This window comes from Homarus americanus, unplaced genomic scaffold (genome assembly GCF_018991925.1).
Source record: "Homarus americanus isolate GMGI-L3 unplaced genomic scaffold, GMGI_Hamer_2.0 scaffold31328, whole genome shotgun sequence".
In the NCBI taxonomy this organism is placed as follows: domain Eukaryota; kingdom Metazoa; phylum Arthropoda; class Malacostraca; order Decapoda; family Nephropidae; genus Homarus; species Homarus americanus.
Window position 1 is genome coordinate 153,003 of NW_024738309.1, and position 18,680 is coordinate 171,682.

At 44.0% G+C, this 18,680-nt stretch overlaps 1 long non-coding RNA gene across 1 annotated transcript in view; it reads left to right on the top strand.

Moving 5' to 3' along the window:
• Window positions 1-10,277: 10,277 nt before the first annotated feature.
• The window catches only part of LOC121874031, a 94,482-nt gene continuing 86,079 nt past the window's right edge, over window positions 10,278-18,680 (top strand). The window contains exon 1 of the long non-coding RNA XR_006090335.1: window positions 10,278-10,319. This is a non-coding gene — a long non-coding RNA (uncharacterized LOC121874031). The remainder of the gene's footprint in view (window positions 10,320-18,680) is intronic.

An 18,680-nucleotide genomic window follows, 5' to 3' on the forward strand; every position in this document is an offset into this window, starting at 1 on the left:
GTGTGTGTGTGTGTGTGTGTGTGTGTGTGCTCCATCAGCGCCTTGCCACTGTAGTGTGATGCTAACAGATGATATCCCACTACTTGGTAAAAGAGGGAAGGAGCGAGAGTTGTAAGAGAGGGGAGGAGAGAGTGAGAGTTGTATGAGAGAGGAGGGGAGCGAGAGTTGTATGAGAGAGAGAGGGAGTGAGATGGGAGGAAGAGAGTGAGAGTTGTATGAGAGGGGAGGGAGTGAGAGTTGTATGAGAGGGAGGAGAGTGAGAGTTGTATGAGAGGGGAGAGTGAGAGGAGGAGGGATGGGAGGAGAGGAGGGGGAGTGAGAGTTGTAGGAGAAGGGGGGGAGTGAGAGTTGATATGAGACGGAGGGAGTGAGAGTTGTATAAGAGGGGAGGGAGTGAGAGTTGTATGAGAGGGGAGGGAGTGAGAGTTGTATGAGAGGGGAGGGAGTGAGAGTTGTATGAGAGGGAGGAGAGTGAGAGTTGTATGAGAGTGAGAGTTGTATGAGATGGGAGGAAGAGAGTGAGAGTTGTATGAGAGGGGAGGGAGAGAGTGAGAGGATAATAACAATAATGACAAATAATTATCAGAAGACAATAACGTCCGTCTACTGTAAGTGTTAGAGACAGGGAGCCACACACCTCACAACAAAAACAACAACGACAACGACAACTATAGAACGACGACATCAAAAATGACAACAACACAACAATAAGAACAACTGTAGGATATACAAGACCAACACCACCACCACCAACAGCAACAACAACAACAACAACACCACCACCACCACCACCACCACCAACAGCAACAACAACAACAACAACAACAACACAGCAGGTCACCTCACAAGCACTACTTACCCTTGGTTCAGACCAGCAGGAAATGACGCAAATAATGATGATGATGACGATTAAATGGCAACAAGAAATGAAAAAAATATGGGTAATAAGAGTAGACCGTAATAAAGACGTGAGTGAAGGAAGCGATAAACGAGAAACTTAATGAAGGACGAATAAGAGGGAATGATAAATATATAAATGAATAAAATAAAGAAATAGATTGGTCATATAAATAGCATGATTGTATAGATTGATTCATCATAGAAGATTAGAATAGGAATCAATAAATAGAAATGTACATAGAAAATAAATTATAATTAACATAAATAATGAAAAGGATTAATAAACGAACTAATTAATACACAGGTAAAATAGGTAAATACACAGGTGAAAAATATAAGTCAATAAATAGGCAAATAAATGGGTAAATATATATAGGTTGATAATAGTGAATGGGGTGGAGGTCTATTAAGCACTATTAGCAGATGTTAAATGTGAAAAGGAAAAGCTTTTTTTTTTTACTGCCTTTAGAGTATAATGGAGGTTGTGAGTGGATGAGGGAGAGGGAAGGAGGGAGGGTTAAAGAGAGGAAAGGAGGGAGGGTTAAAGAGAGGGAAGGAGGGAGGGTTAGGGAGAGGGAAAGAGGGTTAGAGAGAGGAAAAGAAAGGAGGGTTTGGGTGAAGGAGGGATGGTTAGGGTGAGGGAAGGTTATAGAGAGGGAGGGAAGATTAAGTGAGAAGGAAGGAAGGTTAGGGTGTGAGGGAAGGAGGGTTATAGAGAGGGAGGGAGGGATAGGGTGATGGAGGGAAAGTTATAGAGAGGTAGGAGAGGAAAGGTGGGTTATGGAGAGGAAGAGAGGGAAGCGAGGATAGGAAAAGAGGGAGAGAGCGAGAAGGGAAGGAGAGAAGGAAGGAGTAGCGAGAGGGTGAAAAGATGGGAGGTGGATATATGGATGGAAGGAAGGAAGAAAGATGAGAAGGAGAGGAGGAGGAGGAGGGTTGAAAGAAAGAGAAACAGAAAGAGAGATGAGAGGGAGATAGGAGGAAAGATGAGAGGGAGAGAGGAGAAGAAGTGAGAGGGAAGAAGCAGAAGAAAAAATACGAAATCAAATTTATGGCTCCCAAAATTATAGTGAAATCATTGACCTATTGTGACCCAATCTCTTAATTATGACCTTTGACCTATAACTGATACACACACACACACACACACACACACACACACACAGCACCAAGTTTCGAGTCGATTTCCATATCTGTTTCCTGTCAAGCTCTTCTGTGGTGTAAGGTTGTATGCACAGCCCCTCCATACATCCCCCCCTCCTCCCCACTGCCCTTCTCCTCCCCGGCACACCTCCTCCTGCCTCCTCCTCCCTCTCTTCCTCACACCTCTCTCCCTCCCCAACCCTCCTCTCAAGCCTCCAGAATTAGGCACATCTGCACATTTAATTCAGATCATTAAGGTCTGCGGTCAGGCCAGGTCAGAGGAGGATCATTACTGAGACACTCACTGAGAGACACCTCACACTGAGAGACACAAATCGCACTGAGAGACACTCTCACACTGAGAGACACTCTCACACTGGGAGATACACCTCACACTGAGAGACACTCTCACTGAGAGACACTCACACTGAGAGGAGACACTCTCACACTGGAGAGACACTCACTGAGAGAGACTCTCACACTGAGAGACACTCTCACACTGAGACACCTCACACTGAGAGACACTCCTCACACTGGAGAGAGTCCTCACACTGGTACACACTCACAGAGACACCTCACACACTCACAGTGAGACACTCCTCACACTGAGAGAGAGGCTCCTCACACTGAGGCATTCCTCACACTGAGAGACACTCCTCACACTGAGAGAGAGGCTCCTCACACTGAGGCACTCCTCACACTGAGAGACACTCATCACACTGAGAGAGTCCTCACAGTGAGACACTCCTCACACTGAGAGAGAGGCTCCTCACACTGAGGCATTCCTCACACTGAGAGACACTCCTCACACTGAGAGAGAGGCTCCTCACACTGAGGCACTCCTCACACTGAGAGACACTCCTCACACTGAGAGAGACTCCTCACACTGAGAGACTCCTCACACTGAAAGTCCTCACATTGAGAGACTCATCACACTGAGGTACTCCTCACACTGAGGTGAGTTTGGCAGTTGAAATGGTGTTGCAAGTGAAATGAGTGGTGTAGGTGAGGCGAAGTGAGTGGGGTTGGTGAGATGAGGTGAGAAGGACAGGTGAGGTGAGGTGAGTGGGGGCAGATGAGTGGTTATCAAGACGGAGGTAGGTTACAGGTGTGGTCACTGGGTCGTGCACCTCTCACTGGTAGCTGGGGAAATGTGGGGTGGAGAGGAAGGAGGGAGGGAGGAAGTGGTATATATGACTGTCAAACTGAGAGATTAACAGATAGACGGACGAGTGTGGGAGGTATACATCTCTCTCTCTCTCTCTCTCTCTCTCTCAATGATAGAGATATCTACAGTAGGCTATATTAGACGAGAGAGAGAGTCCTTGGCTTAGGCTTGGTTAGGTTAGGTTAACTTAGGTTATTAATCAGTCATACTAAATAATAAAGATTTAAGGTGAAGGTCTCTGATTGGGTTAAGAAGCATTTACACGGCACATAGACTCGCTGAGGCTGGAGGTTCACGTGCATAAAACAACATACAGCGGTTAGTAATATCGTCAGGACTAGAGTGAGAGAGGCGTTGTTAACAGGCTGTAATCCGAAACTGTGCTGGTGTGTGTGTGTTATCAGTGAGGGTAGACACACACACACACACACACACACACACACACACACACACACAAAATATCACATCACAAAGCTGAAAAAAAATTATCATGCACAAATAAAAACACGTAAACATCCTCATATTAAAAAAAAACATCCTTCAAAAAACCTCCAGCAGCAAGGTCAGGCAAGGCGGACAGCACAGTAGGGCGAATCAACGGAAGTCAATAGGAGCTGGATACAAAAGCTCGTCTGTTAAGAGGGAAAAACTTAACCAAAACATTGACTAACTAAAAACTTTCTCAGCTTACCGAAATAAATTTAACCTAACGTAAACCTAACTTGTGACAGCTGTGTTGGTGTTGTGTGTGATGTTTGTGTAGGTATTGTATGTGTGGGGGTGCGGTGTGTTTTTGTGTGTGTGTGGGGGGGGGTGTTTGTGTGTAGGGTGTTGTATGGGTGTGTGTGGGTGTGTTGTGTGTGGGGTGGTGTGTGTGTGTGTGTGTGGGGGGTGGTGTGGTTTGTGTGTGTGGGGGTGTGGTGTGGGGTTTGTGTGTGTGGGTGTGTTTGTGTGTGTGGGGTTGTGGTGTGTGGGGGTGTGGTGTGTGTTGGGGGTTGTTTGTGTGTGGGGGGTGTGGTGTGTTTGTGTGTGGAGGTAGTGTTTGTGTGTAGGGGTGGTGCTGTGTGTTGGGGAGGGGGTGTGGTGTTTGGTGTGTTGGGGAGGGGGTGTGGTGTGTGGGGGTGTGGTGTGTCTGTAAAGTGGTGTGGTGTTGGGGAGGGGGTGTGTGTGGAGGGTGTGGTGTGTCTGTGTATGGGGGTGTGGTGTTTGTATGTGCTTAGTGGCGTGGTGTGTGTGATGTGGTGGTTCTGTGTGTGTGTGTGTGTTTGTTTGTATTGGGTGTGTAGTGTTTGTGTGAGTTGGTGGCGTGGTGTTTGTGTTGGGTGTGTAGTGTTTGTGTGTGTTGTGGTGGGCGAGTGAGTGCCACAGCTATGCTCCAGCACTGCTCCCCTTCCACCATCTTAAAAGCTACAACAATATATAAACAAACTGCCATTTAAAACTACAGGAACACCCAGTTAGCAGAAGCCAGGCACCAGCTTTAATAAGACTGTATTGTTGTGCTATGAAAGCGTTCAAGTTAACTTACAGTCTCAGAGCACTGTTAACATTCATTTTAGTTTGTCTTTCTGTCTGTGCATGAAACTACAGCATTCTGTCTTTGTGTTTGAAGCTCTGTTAACAACTCTCCTTCCCTTTCGAAGGCTTTTTTTTCTTCTCCTTGAACTTGAAATTTTACGTATTTCTGTGTTTACGTTTTCGAGGTTGCCTGGAGACTCGTTTGGCAGCGCTGTGTTAAGCTGTGGTGTAAATGTTACGTTTTTTTTTTTTTTTGCAAAATCGATTATTTTGCGAAATTACAGGCATGTAGCCGGTAATTTTGCGAAATAACTTACAAACAGGCTAACCAAAGTTAAAAAAACAAAGAACAGGACCACTTAACTGTGCATCAATCTACACGAACCATCCTAACCTAACCTAACCTAACCTCTCACTTAACCTAACCATAAGGTTAGGTTAGTTTAGGTTGTCTGTTTGTAAGTTATTTTGCAAAAAAAAATAAACGTAACATATACAATATATACAGTACTGTATTTCTAGTGGTGTCGAGGCACTTGGATCAGATACTAGGAATCGATTGCTGGGTCCACGAAGTCTTCAAGTGTTTCATCTCTCCGGGGCTTTGAGTACCATTCGCTTGGTCCTTGTTTTTGAAACTTCAACTTAGTTTTAAGGACTTGAAGCCAACTGCCAGGGTCTTTAAGTACCATTCTCTGAGTCTTAGTTTTAGTTGCTTGAACGGCCAGCCACGGTCTTAAAAGCCATCCTCTACTACATCAGTTTGTGCCGCAGACAACAAACCGTCTAGGAAACTAAGAAAAACACCCCCCCTGGCCCCACACGTTAACATCACATCCTCTCAAACTTTACATGTGAGCATCTCCCGGGAGACTCGTGGCGCGTACTCAGCATTAGTCAGACACAAGATTGGTTCATTCAGATGGGCGTTAACGGGAGAGACGGATCATAAACCGCCATTAAACCAAAGAAATGAGAGAAATTCAATAAAACCCGTCACCAAAAATGAGGAAGGCGTCGCTGTGAGAGGCCAGTGATGAGGGCCGAGACTGTAGATGGTCACCACTAAAATTCGTGCCACAATGAGGGTATCCGGATTCAAGAGGAGGAGTTTATTCTAAAAAATTCGTAGGTTCTCTCCCCTTCCTTCTCTTTTCCCTCCTCCTCCCCCTCTACCCCGCCTCCTTCCCTTCTCCCCTCTCCCCCTCCCCTCTCCCATACCCCTGTTTCCCCTACCCCGTGAGAAATGAAGAAGAGAATACGCCCAATTATGGTAGAGCCTCAGTATAATTTCGTCGCCCTCTTCCGTCAACTATGAGAACTAATTGATATCATTCTGTCGTTTCCAGTTCACGGTGACGATTAAACTCCCGAGTCTTTGGGAATCTTTCCATGTGATGCCACGTATTGAGTGACTCAGTTATGTTCTTATATTACCTGTTAAAGGGGAAGTAATTTAAGTTAATGGTCCTTTGAGAATGTTGCCTTAGTCTGAGTTGGATGATTCTCTCTCTGGTAACCCTTTATATAGTGTCGATAATATAGCCTTTATTTTTCGAGACAGTAAACAAGAGAAAGAGACAGGCAGAATGAGAGTAAGAAGGAGAGAGAGGCGGACAGACAGAGAGAGAGAGAGAGAGAGAGAGAGAGAGAGAGAGAGAGAGAGAGAGAGAGAGAGAGAGAGAGACAGACATGACAAAGTATAACATCAAAAAGTCGACAGAAAATACCTAAAACACCAGTGGATAATACTGACGATACTGTGAGGTCAACAAGGAGTGAATCGGTTCCTGTTATTTAAGGGAGAATATTATTGAACATACGAGCCCTTTTTAAGACTCCCGGATCCAGGTTGATGATTCAGGTCATTATCAAGTGGCACTCCAGCCGAGGAACAAAAGATATACCCAACTTGTAGCCAGTTCATAGTGTCAGGTGTCATGTGTGGAGGTATAAGGGATCTAGTGTCGGGTGTCATGTGTGATGAGATCCGGTGTCAGGTGTGATGGGAACCAGTGTCAGGTGTGAAGGGATCTAGTGTCAGGTGAAAGGATCTAGTGTCAGGTGTGAAGGGATCTAGTGTCAGGTGTGAAGGGATCCAGTGTCAGGTGTCATGTGTGAAAGTATAAGGGCTCTAGTGTCAGGTGTCATGAGTTTCGTGTCAGGATTAAGTGGTTGAGTGGTTAAGAGTCAATTATTAAGTGTTTATGAGTTAAACGCCAGTGTCAAGTTGTAGCGTCAAGTACTAGTGTCAGGTGATGAGAGCTGATGTAAAATGTGTGTGTCAAGTGTTGGATTTTTAAGTGTTTGAGTGTCAGGTGTCAAGTACTGGAATATCAAGAGTCTGGTGCTGAGATCTCATGTGTCAAGTGCTGGAGTGTCAAATGCTGGAAAGTCGAGTGTCGAGTGTCAAGCGCTGGGGTGTCAAGTGGCTTCTGGTGTGAACATAAAACCTTATTAACAAACCTGAGAGTTGGTGGGAGGGGGGAGGTAGCGGCCGCCTCACACTGTTACGGTGATCGTCGAGGGGAAGGTCATGCTATCATTGTGGTCGTCCTCGATTTTATTTATTTAGTTTCATTTTTATTTATTTATTTATTTATTTTTTTTTGGGGGCCTTATGGTGGTGGTGGTGGTGACTGTCGGGGCAAGAAAGTATTATATATCGTTTCAGTCGTCCTTATCTTGTTATTGGCAAGAGGACTGTGTTATCGTTCCAGGCATCTTGCACACAGCTTAAAATATCACGTGACTACAGTAAGCTTTCAGTGCGTGTTTCAGTGTGTTGCTTTACCTCCACTTGGTCAGCTGTCTGTAAACATTGTTTTGTTTTTGAGGATATTTATTTTCTTGTGGACGACGGGATGGGGCAAGACAGTGCTAAGATAGGTATAGAGAAAGGTCAGTGTGATTGGGACTAGCTAATCCATGCAGCTCAAACCTAACTTAACCTAACCTAACAATTTCCTCCATAAATGAACACGTACGGATGGTTCGCTCAAATCGCAACACAAAGAACGTGATGGAAAATTATGAAGAAAATTGCTACCAGGGAATTCACCTTAACTGGGTCCGTTTACTTTCACGTTTTGAGAGTTAGAGGGAAAAATATGTAACAGGAATATATTGTAAGATTATTTTGTGTGTGTGTTCTGTATGTGTGTTTGTGAATCATAATCGTGTGAATCACTGTGAATCTGTTAACTGTGTATAGAGAATCTCTTTTTATCGTGTACTATGAACGACTCTTTTAAGAATCAGTTGGTCGTATTAATCTTAAATGTATGAATCTTTGAGAATCTGTCTAACATCTGAATCTTGGCTTGGAATCTGTCTTAACGTCTGAATCATCGTTTAAAATCTGTCCAAACGTCTGAATCATCGTTTAAAATCTATCTAAACTACCGCCCAATCAGTCTAACATCAATAGTAGGCAAATTACTGGAAGCAATCATTTCAAACTCTATTCGAAATCACATGGAGAAGCACCGATTGATCAATGATTCCCAGCATGGCTTCACAAGCGGACGTTCTTGTCTAACTAATCTATTAACATTCTTACATCAGTTTTCGAATCGGTGGACGAGGGGCACAATTATGATGTGGTATATCTCGACTTTAGCAAAGCCTTCGACAGAGTCCCCCACGAAAGACTAGTTAGAAAGGTAGAAGCTCATGGCATAAAAGGTAACATCCTTAAATGGATTAGGGCGTGGTTACAGGACAGGAAACAGCGAGTGAGCATGAGTGAGCATTAACGGCACTAAGTCCCATTGGAGCAACGTCACAAGTGGAGTTCCCCAAGGCTCAGTACTTGGACCATTATTATTTATTATATACATAAACGACATAGATATCGGCATAGACAGCAACATAAGTAAATTTGCTGATGACACTAAAATAGGACGTGTTATTAAATCTGACGAGGACCAGACAAAACTACAGGAAGATCTAAACAAATTTTTCGAATGGTCTGAAAAATGGCAGATGAAATTCAACGTTGACAAATGTAGTACCAGTGTAGGAGATGTAAACAGGGAAACCAGATACCAGATGAACAACGATGCCATAGAGAAATCCGACTGCGAGAGAGATTTAGAGTAATGATAAGTAGGAACCTTAAGCCAAGTAAACAATGTGGTTTTGCTCTTACCAAGGCTAATAAAGTACTGTTCATACAAAGGAGTGTTAGTTACAAGACTAGCGAGGTCATCCTAAACTGTATCTTGCTCTTGTGAGACCACACCTGATTACAGTTCAGTTCTGGTCACCGTATTACAGAATGGATATAAAATCCTTGGAAAGAATTCAGAGGAGAATGACAAGACTAATCCCGGCATTAGGAACCTTGAGTATAGAGAGACAGGTTAAAGCATCTTAATTTGCACTCCTCGAGAGACATAGAGGAGGGCGACCTGATAGAGGTGTATAAGTGGAAGGCAGGGCAAACAAAGGGGACATTACAAAGATACTCAAACTATCCAACCAGGAGCGAACTCGTAACAATGGTTTTAAATTAGACAAATTTAGATTTAGGCCGGAAATAGGTAAACACTGGTTTGGAACAGAGATGAATGGAACAAGTTACCGAATATCATCATTAACTCGAATACGCTGAATAGCTTCAAACATAGGTTGGATGCTTATATGAGCAATAGGGGTTGGGTGTAAACGGGACTGCCCAGTCTGGGCCAATAGGCCCGCTGCAGTTTCCTCCATTCTTATGTTCTTATGTTCTTATGTAAACGTCTGAATTAGTTTAAAAATCTATCTAAACGGCCGATTCAGTTTAAAATCTATTCAAACGTCTGAATCTCCGTTTAGAATCGATTAAAGCGCCATGAATCTTTGGTGACTGTGATACAAGCGTCTTCTATACGTGAAGAGGAAGACTGGTACGTGGTGAGTCATTCATGTCCATGGTCTTGTTGTGGTGTGAGGTATTCAAGCGACTGTTGGAATATACACAGGCGTCAGGTACCCGGACGTGGGAGGAGGGGGCGTTCGGGGTGTTCGGGTCCCTGTGTATATTATTAATGTTGGATCGAATACTTTAATGAAGGGATGTAGTTGCAAGAAATATATCCGGTGTATTTTTTGTAGTTTTGTAGTGTTTTTGTTAGGGGATGTAGTTTTGTGAGAATTGTTGATGGTGGTACAGAAGTGGTGGTGGCAGTAGTAATAGTGTCTAGCAGTGGTAGTAGTAGTTTGTAGTAATAGTTGTAGTAGTAGCTGGTAGTAATAGTATAACAGTAATATTAATAGTGGTTAGTAGTAATAATAATAGTTAGTAGTAATAAAATTAATAGTTGTAGTAATAGTACTATTATTGAAGGAGGAGGAGGAGAGGAGATAGAGCCTCTCTCTCTCTCTCTCTCTCTCTCTTCTCTTCTATATATATATATATATATATATATATATATATATATATATATATATATATATATATATATATATAAAGTTGTCTGAGAATATGTCTGATATTTTTACTGCCATAAAACTAAATATTGCCATGATCATCACCTGTAACACGTGTTTGTTTAATTACAGGTAAGGGGCAGCTCCTAGATACAAGGACCTCACTAATGTTGTAAGTACGACTCTCTACAAGTGTAAATCTGTAAATCTGTTTTCAATCCTTTACATTCGTCAATATACGTTTATACAGTGTGTGTGTGTGTGTGTGTGTGTGTGTGTGTGTGTGTGTGTGTGTGTGTTCCAACGACTCTCTCCAATACGACAACGATATTCCCCATCCACTCAACACCCTCTCCTCCCAACACGTTTGCCCCCTCTTACACTTCCTCTCCTCCCCCTCCCTTCCACTTCCTCTCTCCCCCTTCCACCCCCTTCTCCTCCCTTCCACCCCCTTTCCTCCCTCCCATTACCTCACCATCCCTCCCCCAAAGACAGTCATTATTGTGTTACGCCCCTCTCGTCCCCCACACCACCATCTCAACAGGTATACCTCAGCGATACACTGTTTATTTACCCTGCCCACCTGACCCGCCTCTCAACAGGTAACCTCAACTCTCCACGTAAACACACCTGAGTTCACCTCTTAATTATTTTTTTCTCCATTACTCATCTGATCTTTCGTTTAAGTAAGGTGAGACTCGGAGGGAGGAATTACAATAGTCTCGTTCTTCCTTTTTGTCTGTTTGTCTGTCTCTTTGTCTGTACTCTTGAGTTCATTTCATAAAGGGCCGTTTGGTGCAAGGGAGTTCAGTCACCTCTTGAGTTGGGTAAAGATTGTGGATGGGAAGTGTTAAGGTAAGTGCGGGAGAAATATACATAATAATAATAATAATAATAATAATAATAATAATAATAATAATAATAATAATAATAATAATAAAATAATAATAATAATATAATAATAGTAATAATAATAACGACTAGATATACAGCACACGTCACACCACTATAGCTCCTGTCCTCACCTTACACACGCAGTAGACGAGGTGTGAGGCTCTACCCTTACCGAACCTCGGACATGAAGTTACCACCTTGACTGCGTGATTGGTCGGGGACTGGGAGAGGAGGCGTAGGGAATGTGTTTTCCTTTCATGTGGCTCCTCCCTCCTTCTTCTCCTCCTCCCTGCCTTCTTCTCCTCCTCCCTCCGTCTTCTCCTCCCTCCGTCTTCTCCTCCCTCCGTTATTCTTCTTCCGTCTTCTCCTCCCTCCTTCTTTCCTTCCCTCCTCCGTTTTTTCCTCCCTCCGTCTCCTCCCTCCGTCTTTTCCTCCACCCGTCTCCTCCCTCCATCTTCTCCTCCCTCCATTATGTCTTCTCCTCCCTCCGTCTCCTACGTCCATATCTTGTCTGTCTTCTCCGTCCGTCCATGCGCCTAGGAGCTGTCAACACGATAACTCTTACAAATAACTGCAAATTTTAACCCAATTTGGCGTATTGTTACATCACGAGAAGATCTATAACCAGTTCGGTATATTCTCTCGTTATTAGCGAGAGTTATGGCCTTCTGGACTCTGCTGTGACGTAAATCTTTCGCCGTGACGTGGTATGGGAGGGGCGTGTATGGGAAGGGGGGGGTACTCACCTATGGTGAGGGAAGGGGAACTCACTGTATGGGAGGGGCGATGGGAGGAGGAAGGAGGAGGGGTAACTCACAATATGGGGAGAGGTTGGAAGGAGGGGTAGATCGCGGTATGGGAAGGGGGTAGGGAGGTGGGGGTAACTCTGCCTAAGGCGGGGAGGGCGGCGGGGGAGAGGAGAATTACCTACCAATAGTTACATCCTCTCATACGTTAACAAGTGATCACCAATAATCCGGTAAATAATAAAAACAACTAACACCAGCGAATCACACCTGAGCGATATGAACTGACACTGATAAAAGTCATTCATTAGTAGGTATACAGTACGTCACTATTTTACGTTATTGAACACAGTATGTTTGGTATATAGTGAATAATGTGGCTGTACTGGAGCTGAGTTAAGGCTGTAGTATTTAATAAGTACAGGTATTTTTACTTTGAATGCCAGAGAAGTTTAATTAGTGTGTGTATGTGTGTGTGTGTCATTTAGAGTGAGGGTCTCTCTCTCTCTCTCTCTCTCTACATTTATTATATAACAAGTAACGTCATAGCCAGACCTTAGGGCCAAAACAGAGACCTTCACACGTCCAGGGCTCCTCAGACCACTGTAGGTATGTACGTATGCATGTATGTATATGTGGTGACCTGCCGTGTGCCTTGCTAGAATACAAACTTTTGATTATAAATTCTCCTTGGTGTAATCAGCTTCTTCTTCTTCTTCTTTCTTCTTCCTTGTCTCTTCTTCTTCTTTCTTGTCTATTGTTCTTCGCCCCCCCTCCTCATTTCTCTATTTTTTCTCCTTCCTTCTTCATCTTTTCTTCTTTCTTGTTGTCGTCGTCGTCCTTCTCCCTCTTCGTCTCCTCCTTTCTTTCTTTCTTCTGTGTTGTTGTTGTTGTTGTTCTCTCTTTCCGTCACTAAATTGGGCACCTGAGCGTGACCATTAAGGTAAACACTCATGACTTACAGTGACAGTTCAGGCAGCCGAGAGAACAACGTGTAATCAGATAAATGGTAAATGAGATAATGATGGGGAGGAGTAAGACCACACCACACCACACCACACCACACCACACCACACCATACCAGACCACACTAGCCCATACCAGACCACACAAGACCCACCAGACCACACTAGACCACGCCAGACCACACAAGACCTCACTCGACCACACCAGACCATATCAGACCTCACCAGACCATACCTCACTAGACCACATCATACCAGACCATACCATACCAGACCTCACTAGACCACACTAGACCATATCAGACCTCACTAGACCACACCATACCACACCATACCTCACTCGACCACACCAGACCATATCAGACCTCACTAGACCATACCAGCCACACCAGACCTCACTAGACCACATCAAACCACACCAGACCTCACTAGACCACACCACACCACACCCTGCTAAACCCACACCAGTCTACAAGATGTCGTAACCGCTAGAATAAGGTTAGGATCTAAGTACCTCTGGCAGTATGCCCCTCAGGCAGATGTGAACAAAACTAAATGTAAAGTGTGTGGCCAGACATATGGCCACACACTCCAACACTACGTCTTAGACCGTGACAAAATAGAACCTTTTAGGGACAGATCCAAGCACACTGTGTATGAAATGGTACAGCGCTTTATCTCTGGTGACAAGATAGCTGATACACTAAGGCTGTATCCACACTTCGCAACTAGTACCTACGAAAATGGATCACCTGAAGAATCATCGCCCCAGCTTATTTCACCTAACGATTAAACCACCCTAACCTAACTTAACCTAACCTAAACCTATTCTCTCCTAACCTAAATCTAACCTAACATATCCTAACCTAACCTAACCTAACCTCATCCTCCCAAAATAGTTTCAAGGTGGTTTAATCGTTTGGTGAAATAAGCTGGGGCGATGATTCTTCAGGTGATCCACGAAAATTTTCTATGATCCGACAATGTACTGGAAATACTCTGTAACACTTAATACCATAATATCCTTATCACTGGGGTGTGATAAACACTTTTGTGGCCTCTACTCTGCAATCTCTTTACGCTCTTGCTCACAGGATGATTATAGGGTGCATATTAAACTAGCTGCAGTCCGCGGCAAAAAAAAACAAACAAACATTCAATTCACCAGACCACATCACACCAGAAGTCATTAGACCACACCACCAGACCACACCACACCACCAGACCACATCACACCAGAAGTCATTAGACCACACCACCAGACCACATCACAGGGTATCGACACTCAGGTAACTTAACTACCCACTGACACATTTACTTTCGTAATGTGTTAAAACAAGAACAACATAACTAAACCCATTGTTTTAGTATTGTGTGTTTTATGAAGTCATGTTGGTTTGTTTTAGGAGCTCAAGTGTGTTCGTTGTGTCTTAGAGAACATAATACCACTAACTCATCCTTATGTGAATGACGTGTTGTGGTAGTTATGTGCTCTCATACCGTAGAAAACGCCTCATTTTCCTCTTTCCCCTCTTTTTCTTCCTCTTCCTCTTCTTATGCTTCCTTCTTCTCTCTTTCTTCTCCTTCCTTACCCCCTCTTCTTCCTCTCCTCCCTCCTTCCCTCCCCTCCTCCTTCCTCCTCCTCCCCCTTCCTCTCCCCTCCTCTAAACTGCATTTTTCCTGTTGCCTCACAAAAGTAAAGGAGATAATATGAAGATAATTTAAACAATGTAAATGATAATAAATTTTTTTAAATATAACTTTCAACCATTACCGGAAGTGAGGACCGCAGTGAGAAGAGACAGGGGGAAATTTTAGTCCTCCCTCCCCCTCCTCCTTCCCCCTCCTCCTTTCCCCCCTCCTCCTTTCTCCATCCCTTTCCACTACCTCCCTCCTTCCCTTTCCCCTCCTCCCTTTCCTTCCCTCCCTCCTACCTCCTCTCCCCCCCACTAGTTCCTCCCTTGGCTGAAAGTGAAAGTTTATATGATAATGAAAGGTTTGAACCGTAAAATATTCCTCACGTAACCTAACCTAACCTAACCTATTAAGGACTGTCACTCTCCTCACAAGCACCAATTCCTCCATTGTTTTCAGAGCCATTGGGAGAGACAGTGTAGTGCAAAAGAAATACAGTGTAAAGCAGCACTTTACACCCTGTACACTTAAGAGGACTTAGTTATCATAAAGTTGGCATTAAATGCATTTTTTTGGTCTCTATTTATATATATAATCGTAAATTTCAGTGAGGATAATCGCCATATATAATCATGTTTGTTATCTAAAATTTATCAGACGGAACAATAAATTACGTTTCATATAACAATACACTCATGTTTACGTCATGTTTACGTCATCCACTCTTCATGTATGAGTCGTTGTGGTGTCTACTGATGTATGACTGTGTTGATGTGTAAATAATAACCTGAATAAAACATACATCTGTTAGGTGTTGTGTATAGTATGTGAGCCATTTGTATAGTAACTATTGTGTATGTATTTCTTCTCATCAATGTATGCTGTGTATGTATTTTTTATCATTGTTGTTGTTGTTGTTGTTGAAGAAGCGCATTAATCCACTATAACAACCACAACAACAACAACTCAATATATGTATAAACCTAGACTACACGTTTAAAGACTCTAGGTGTTGTGTTTGTTGTTGTTGTTGTAGTGCTACCTGTGCTGTATACCTCACCTGTTGAATAAGATCATTAACACAACAAATTCCCACAATATTCCTCGGCAGGTGTGAGGAATATTACCATATACTGATCTTTAGCTGCTCCTCTCCCCTCTTCTGACCCTCCCCCCTCTCTCACCTCTTCCCTCCCCCCTCACCCTCCCTCACCCCTCCGTGCCTGTTGAGTAGGCCCCCCTCACCCCCGTGCCTGTTGAGCAAGCCCCTCTCCTCCCTCACCCCCCGTGCCTGTGAGTAGGCCCCCTCACCCCGTGCCTGTTGAGTAAGCCCCTCTCCCCTCCCACCCCCCGTGCCTGTTGAGTAGGCTCCCTCCCCCCCCTCCGTGCCTGTTGAGTAGAGCCCCTCCCCCCTCCCCCTCACCCCCGTGCCTGTTGATGAGCCTGACCCCTCACCCCTCCCGTGCCTGTTAATTAGAGCCCTCCCCTCCCCCACCCCCCGTGCCTGTTGAGTAAGGCCCCGACCCTCACCCCCCCCCTCCCCGTGCCTGTTGAGTAGAGCCCCTCTCCCCCCCCCCCCTCACCCCCCGTGCCTGTGAGTAAGAGCCCGCCCCCCTCACCCCCCCCCCCCCGTGCCTGTTGAGTAGAGCCCCTCTCCCTCCCCCTCACCCCCCGTGCCTGTTGATGAGCCGCCCCACCCCCCCTGTGCCTGTTGAGTAGAGCCCCCCCCCTCACCCCCGTGCTTGTTGAGTGAGCCCGTCCCCCCGTGCCTGTTGAGTAGAGCCCCCCCCCCCTTCACCCCCGTGCCTGTTGAGTAAAAGCCCGCCCCCTCACCCCCTTGCCTGTTGAGTAAGATCCCGCCCCCCCTCACCCCCGTGCCTGTTTAAGAACAGATATGGGTTTTCGTCTCAGATAAAGTGTTAAATGAGTAATGGATCTTAGATGTTTATGGCCCGTGTGATAATGGCTGCCGCCGCCTCTAATAGATAAGTGTGTCACAGGTTCTCTTTCCGTCGTTTGGCTGATGATGATAATGCTTGTAAGGGGTTTTATCTGGGGGTTCAATGTTGATTTATTCTAAGGGGTTTTATCTGGGGGGTTCAATGTTAATGGTTTATTCTAAGGGGTTTTATCTGGGGGTTCAGTGTTTATTTCTTCTAAGGGTTTTATCTGGGAGGTTCAATGTTGATTTATTCTAAGGGATTTTATCTGGGGTTCAATGTTGATTTATTCTAAGGGGTTTTATCTGGGAGGTTCAATGTTGATTTATTCTAACGGATTTTATCTGGGGGTTCAATGTTGATTTATTCTAAGGGTTTTATCTGGGGGGTTCAGTGCTTGTTGCTTATGTCTGTGTGTTATGAAGATGTTTATAAATATTTTTCTCTGGGGTCAGATTCAGTCTTACGTTAACAGTGAACCTCTGAACTGGACCTTAAAAGTGTTCACGTGAGTTCAGGAACAAATCTCTGAACCATCTGAATTGTTGTATTAGGTTCAGTTTAGGGGTTCATAGTTAAAATGAGACTGTGAAGTGAGATGGAAGTGAAAAAAGAGAGAAAGAAGTAGATGGCGAAGAGTGGGAATAGAGTAAAGGGAAAAAAAGAGGAGCGGGAAAATACAAGAAAATGTAAAGAAGAAGAAGAATATTAAAGAAAAAAGAAGAAAGGAAAGTGAAGAAAAAAGAGACGAAGATGAAGAAACGAAGAAACAAAGGAAGGGGAGGAGGGAGAAGATGCAAATGACGATGAGGAGGAAGAAGACGAAAGAGGAGGAAGACAATACCCCCTCTGTTTATAAGTCAATAATAACCCTGAATTAATACTGTAATATAATATAAATTTTTACAGAACTGTGGTAGAGTTGTGGTAGTTGTGTTGTGGTGGTGTAATAGTTGTGGTAGTGTTGTGATAGTTGTGGTGGTTGCAGTAGTAGTGATGTGGTAGTTGTGGTGGTTACGGTAGAGTTAGTGTGGTAGCTGTGGTGGTTGTGGGGTAGTGGGTAGTTGTGGTGGTTGGGGTAGAGTTAGTGTGGTAGTTGTGGTGGTTGCGGTAGAGTTAGTGTGGTAGCTGTGGTGGTTGCGGTAGAGTTAGTGTGGTAGCTGTGGTGGTTGTGGGGTAGTGGTGTAGTTATGGTGGTTGCAGTAGTAGTGGTGTGGTAATTGTGAAGGGGTAGTGGTGGTAATTGTGGTAGTGTTGCTGTGATATTTGTGGTGATTGCAATAGTGGTGGTGTGGTAATTGTGGTGGTAGTTGTGGTGGTAGTGCACGTGGTAACTCAAGCTAGAAATAAGAAGACTTTGGGGAAATGTTTATCATATCTTATTTCGTCTTTATCTTAAGTTGAAGATTATTTGGTGAAAGATCATTGTCTCGAGTTACATAGAGGACGAACTCTTCTTCTTCTTCTTCTTCTTCTTCTTCTTCTTCTTCTTCTTCTTCTTCTATTCTAAAATTTTCTCTACAAATATGTAATGCATCCTAACCTAACCTAACCTAACCTAACTTAACAAACACACTTAATTGTACCTAAACTCCACCGGAACAACAACCAAAATATACTGGGGAGAAATATTTTGTTAGGAAATTCTCGGCGAGGGTCACAGGAGACGGCGACACACTTGTGAACTATTACCGTACCTTAATTTTTTTCCTCTTCAAAATAGCAAATAGGATACCTGAGTCAAAATGCACTCAGGAATGATTCAATTGTGTTTAAAATACATATATTACCCCCCCCCACCAAAGAATAAAAAAAAAACACTAAACTTTACAATTACCCGAATATTTTCCCATAAACCAAGTCCATAAGCTGCCAAACACCTTCACCTCACCTTGGATCTTCCCTATATTGGCGAATTGAAAAAGGCTTTACATCTATCTATCACAAACAACAGTGCTATACTTAAAATACTTGAGGCTAGAAGAGGGTGAGTGTAGGTATGTTAATGCTTGGTGAATTTTGAGAAGTGCGTAGGACGAGAGGAGTCATGAGAAGGCTTGGTGTTGATGGTAAACTTCACGTGGGTACAAGACGGTCTCTTCAACTTATTTTACGTATTATTTTTTTTTTAACACACGTCTAGAGATGGTGTTATTGACACAGTTATCCGTCTCTCGTCGCCGCGGGAACACTGTTGTTTGCCAAAAGAATCGAGCAGAATGGTTCGCGGGAAGAGAGAGTGACAGTCAACCATTTTCCTGGCCCGTCAGATGTTTGTCTTTGACGGGGAAATGACGTCGACACCTTTTTGCCCATGACTCGTTTTTTGTTAGTTTTGGCGGGAAGGATATGT